This window comes from Tupaia chinensis, unplaced genomic scaffold, assembly GCF_000334495.1.
Source record: "Tupaia chinensis unplaced genomic scaffold, TupChi_1.0 Scaffold000005_2, whole genome shotgun sequence".
Taxonomy (NCBI): Eukaryota; Metazoa; Chordata; class Mammalia; order Scandentia; family Tupaiidae; genus Tupaia; species Tupaia belangeri.
Genome location: NW_006159434.1, coordinates 1,173,418 through 1,179,518, shown reverse-complemented (window position 1 = coordinate 1,179,518; position 6,101 = coordinate 1,173,418). Strand labels below are relative to the sequence as shown.

Sequence of the window (6,101 nt, the reverse complement as noted above, 5' to 3'; positions counted from 1 at the left end):
GAGAAAGCGAGAAATCACCCCCCAGGGGTATGGTCACGCCGCAATCCCTTCTCCGCCATTCTCCTCTCGGGATCTTGGGCATGCACACACACGCACCCGGCATGAGTTTAAGCCACCTGGTCTGGGACTTGAACCATGATCAGCTACATGGGAGTCCAGCGACATAGCCATTACACTAACTGCTGGTCCCTCATCCTCTGACTCTTCAAACTCCTCTTTCTCATCTTTCTTCCCTTCGGCTACAGCAGGAACAGAACCAGCAGCAGGAGCTGCAGAGCTGGCAGCCACACACATGGCCACAGCCCCACCAGCAGGCACACTGGTAAGTTTGCCAATATCCTGGGCAATGACATCTTCAATGTTCTTTCCATTCAGTTCACTGATGACTTGTTGAGCCTGCTGTCATCCGCCTTGACGCCCACGCTGTCCAGGATCTTCTTGATGTCCTTGGCTCTGGGGGAGGTATTGCCTCCAAAAGCAGCCAGCAGGTAGGAGGCAACATAGCGCATCTCAGCTGAAGGGGACAGGCCTCCTCATGCGTACAACTTTGGCCACATCAAGAAATGCAAACCTCTTTTCTTTCTAAATTACCAAGTCTCAGGTGTTCTGTTACAGCAACAGGAAGTAAAAAAATGGAGACAAGCAGTCTCTAATAAATGATGGTGCGTAAGCCAACCACTTACATGCAAAAAATGTAATTGGACTCATATGATCCACAAAAAGTAATACAAAATGCAACATTGTTCCTGAAAAATAGTTTTATAAAAGTTATGGTAAGAACACAATATAAAATTTACCTACTTTAAAATGATTTTGAGCCAGCAAGTGGTGTGGTGGAATCCCATGTACCAACTATAAGGCTTGGGTGTGTGCAGACCCTAAATTCTGAGAGGAGAATGGAGGAAAAGGGGATTGTGGCATGAATGTCCATGATGTGGGGAGCCTTCTCACTTACTCTCTCTCTCTCTCTGTCTCTGGAGAGTACACACACCCTCTGGTAAATTTGGAAAAAAAGAAAGAAAGAAACATGTTAAGGTAGGGAATTAGGACCACTGAAGACATACTGCCCAGACTTGACCCTCCTCCCCCCCCATATCTAGCTAGGAGCCAGGACAAGCCAATCAGCAGCCATCTATATCTGAGTTCTGAGCGGTCCCATTCAGGGATTAGGAACACTGAGGACCTTCTGCCCAGACTTCAACCTCCTGTCCCCCAGATATAGCCAGGAGCCAGGTTAGAACATCCTATTTATTATCTCTGCCTCTGTCCATCTCTTTCTCTATCTCTATTTTTAATTTTCTTAAAATGTTTTAAACATCTAAGGGCTCTGTCACTCTTTTATCTTGCTAATTTGTACCTTTTCCCCCAACTCCTTAGGACAAGCCAATCAGCAGCCATCTTTGTCTGAGTTCTGAGCAGCCCCATTCAGGGATTAGGACCACTGAGGACCTTCTACCCAGACTTCCCCCTCCTGCCCCCCAGATCTATCCAGAAGCCATGTTAGAGCACCCTGGTTTTTATTTTCTCTGACTTTCTCCATCTCTCTCTCTCTATTTTTAATTATTTTTAATTTTTAAACTTTTTGGCTCTCTGTCACTCTTTTGTCTTGTTAATTCTTACCTTTTCCCCTGCCTCCACAGGACAATCTCATCACCAGCCATCTATATCTGAGTTCTAAGTGGACCCATTCAAGGATTAGGACCACCAAAGACCTTCTGTCCAGGTTTTCATTTTTTGCTTAAAGTTATTTTTTTCTCTTTTTTAAAAAAATATTTTTTCAGTTTTTTCTCTTTTATTGATTCTTTTTCTTTTCTCCTTTTCCTCTTCTTTTTATCTTCCTCACTTTTCTGCTCAGCCTCCATGCACTGAGTTTTTAGAGAGGTCTAGGTGCTCAGTAGCCAAATATCTGAATATTTTAGGGTCAGATTAATCCTCAATTCCCGTTAAATATGCTGCATAAAGGAAGAAAAATGGTACTGTTTAGAGATCGCAGGTCACCTCCTCCCACCTGCATCTGTCTGCTTAGATTTAACTCCAAAAAGTAGGAAAACATGTATAATCCATCAGACGACCAGAAACCACTGCAGAGGCACAAGAAATATGAGAAACCAAAAAAAATCTCTCCCCCAAGGGAAAAGAATAACTCCTCGTCCTCCACAGACAATACAAGGGAACTCCTGGAAATGTCAAATGAAGAATTTTAAATATTTATAATGACAAAGCTAATAGAGATCAAAGAGAAGACAGACAATGAACTCCAGAAGATGCAGGAGAAAAAAGACAATGAGTTCCAAGAGGTGAGGAAGTTCATGCATGATCTGAAAAAGGAAAGACACATCATAAAAAAGAATCAAACAGAATTGTTAGAGATGAATACTGTATACAGGAAATCAAAATCTCTCTTGAAAGTATGAAAAGCAGATTAGATCATGCAGAAGATCGAATCTCAGATGTAGAAGACAAAACCTCTGACCTAGAAAAGTTCACCAAAAAAACTGAGAAAATAATTCAAAAAATGAGAATAACATATGAGCAATACTAGATAACATTACACACCCAAACATCGGATCATCAGTATCCCAGAATGTGAAGAAACTAATAAGGGCATTGATAATCTATTTCATGAAATCCCAGAAGAAAACTTTCCAAACCTAAAGAGGCACTCAAATATCCAGACCCAAGAAATACAAAGGATCCCAAATAGAATCAACCCAATAAGAAATTCTCCATGGCACATCATAACCAGATTGACCAAAACCATAAACAGAGACAAGATGCTAAAATTGGCAAGAGAGAAATGTCAAGTTACTTTCAAAGGATATCCCATCAAACCTCTCATCAGAAACAATGCAGCAAGGATTATATATATTCAAAATGTTAAGTGAAATACAGTTTCAACCAATGATACTATACCCAGAAAGATTATATTTCAAAAAAGGCAAAAACATTCTCAGACAAAGAAAACCTGAAAGAATTTAGCAACACCAGACCAGCTCTCCAAGAAGTGCTGGAGGGAGTGCTACCTCAGGAAAACTTAAGTCAGACACACAGAAATAAGAGTACAAAAACAACCAAGAAAATGGCCATCCTAATATTAGGAACAAGTTCAGAATTGAATGTTAACTTCCAGTTTAAATGGAAAGATCAGATGACAGTAACACTGCAAATCCAATAAAAGAGAGAGAATTACATGAGACTGAACTGGTGAAATAGAAGTTTTTGACTTTAGACTAAAATATTACTGATTTTTTTTTTCTATGCTTTGATTTCCAGATTTAAGGATTTTCTTATTCTCTTGAACTGCTGATAGGTTCATCTACCTACTATTTGAACTGAATCCTAACCTTATTTCTGACTTTCAGTCTTTTTTTTTTGGAGAGGTTTTTTGCTATAGAGTGCATGCACTCACCAGAAAGAGAGAGACAGAAAGTGAGAAATCACTCCCCAGGGGGAATGGCCATGCCACAATCCCTTCTCCTCCATTCTCCTCTTGGGATCTTGGGACACACACACATGTGCCCGGCATGAGTTTAAGCCACTGGGTACAGGACTCGAACCGCAGTCGACTACATGGGAATCCAGCAATGTAGCCATTACACCATCTGCTGGTCCATCTGGCTTTCAGTCTTACCCAAATTTCTCATAACATTTTTTTATTTTGATCGATTAAAACTAAAACTGCCTTTCTTTAAATTAAAAAAAAAATACATTAAAAAGTACCTATTTAAAAAAACATGTCAATGTACAATACAGAATTATTAAATATGGGCACAATATTATACAGAAACTAGAATAATCATGTTGCATAACTGAAACTTTGCATTCATTGAGTAGCTGCTCATCATTTTTCCTTCCTTTTAGCCCTGGATAATCACCATTCTCCTCTGTGTGTCTATATTCTGGACTATTTTATATATCTCATAAGTGGCATCATACAGTATTTGTCCTGCTAAGATTGGCTTATTTCACTTAGTATAATGTAAGTGTTTGTCCACATTGTCAGAAATGGCAGGATTTCTTTCTTATTTTATGTTGAACAATATTTTACTGTTTGTATATAACCCATTTCCTTTATTCATTTATTAGTGGACATTTGGGTTGTTTCTAATTATTGGCTATTGTGAATACTGCTATGCGCATGAGAATCCAGAATTTTGCTGGATCATATGGCATGAACTTTACATGCTCTGATCTGGCTCTCAGTCAGGAACATACCTGGTATCTAAGGCTTATCTTACATACTCTGACACTACAGAATCTACCACAATAAATAGGAAGAAATGAATACTTGATCAGATTACCAAAAAACTGGTGCAGAGGCAGATGAAGCATGAGAAATCAGGTAATAACTCTCCTCTAAGGGAACACAGTAATACCTTATCAGCAAAATATAGCACAAAAGAATTTCCACAAAAGTCAGAAAAAGAAATATAAACATTCATTGTGACAAAATTCAATGAGATTCAAAAGATACAATATAATCAGTTCCAAGAAATGAGAAAGTCGATCCAGGATATGAAAGAAAAATTCCATAAAGAGATAGACACTTTAAAAAAGAATATAACATAACTATTGGAAATCAGGATTATAATACAAGAAATTAATATCTCCTTCAAAAGCATTAAAAGCAGATTAAATCATGGAAAAGAAATAATTTATGACTTGAAGACAAAGACTCCCACATAGACCAAACTACCAGAAAGAATGAAAAAATACGACAGCCCACCCCCAATGATGATAACATTTGGGAAATTCTAGATATCATTAAATGCCCAAATATATGTATAGTGGGTATTCCAGAAGGTGAAGAAGACAATACAGATATAGAAAATCTCTTCCAAGAAATACTATCTGGAAACATTCCAAGTCTATAGAAACATAGAGTCATTCAGTCATTCAGGAAATAAGAAGAATTCCAAATAGAACCAACATAAAATGATCCTCCCCTGGGCATATCATAGCAAGATTAGTAAAAATCAAAGACACAGACAATATTCCGAAAAGGCAAGAAAAACATCAAGTTACTTACAAGGGTTATACAATTAAGCTAACATCAGACCTCTCAACTGAAGCAATGCAGGCAAGGAAAGGAAAGGAAGACGTTCAAAACATTAAAAGAAAAACAATTTCGGGACCAGCAGTTGGCGTAATGGCTATGTTGTTAGACTCCCATGTAGGTGACTGGGGTTCGAGTCCTGGATCCTTAAACTCACACCAGGTGTGTGTACATGTGTGCCCAAGATCCCAAGAGGAGACTGGAGAAGGGATTGTGGCATGGCCATCCCTCCTGGGGGGGGATTTCTCCCTTCTTGTCTCTCTGTCTCTCTGTCTCTCTCTCTCTGTGTCTTTCTGGCGAGCACACATGCCCTATAGCTAAAACTTCTCCAAAAGAAAAAAAAAATTCAACCAAGAGTGCTATACCCAGCAAGATCATCCTTCAAATGGGAAGAACAAATAAAATAATTCTCAGATAAATAAAAAATCAAAGAGTTCACCAACAGTAGACCAGTTGTTTGAGAAGTACTGAAGGGAGTTCTATATCAGGAACTCTATAGAGATACAAACAGAAATAAGAAGACTAAATGCAACCAAGAAAATGGCTAACAAAATGGCAGGGATAAATCTGCAAATATTGATAATAACGTTGAATGTTAATAGATTAAATTCTCCAATTAACATACACAGACTAACTGAATGGATTAAGAAAACTGGAGCCCTCTATATATTGCTTACAAGCTAAATACCTCACTGATAAAGACACACGTAAACTGAAAGTGAAGGACTAGAAAAATATATGACATGCTAATAGAAACCAAAAAAAAAAAGGCTGGAGTCACAATACTCATATCAGACAAAACAGATTTCAAACAAAAGCTGTATGAAGAGACAAAGGACAGTATGTATTAATAGTACTAAAAGGGCTAATAAAACAAGAAGATATAACATCTATAAATATTTATGCACCCAACACCAGAGCACCCAAATATGTGAAAGAGAGATCGCTAGATCTAAAGGGAGAGATACACTGCACCACAATAATTGTTGCAGATCTCAACACCCCACTATCTTCTCTGGACAGATCATTTAGACAAAAAATAAAC

The 6,101-nt window shown here is 38.3% G+C and overlaps 1 pseudogene; it reads right to left on the bottom strand.

Annotated features, from left to right (window-relative positions):
- The window catches only part of LOC102488974 (60S acidic ribosomal protein P2 pseudogene), a 55,397-nt pseudogene extending 54,888 nt beyond the window's left edge, over window positions 1–509 (bottom strand).
- Between the last annotated feature and the right edge of the window lie 5,592 nt (window positions 510–6,101).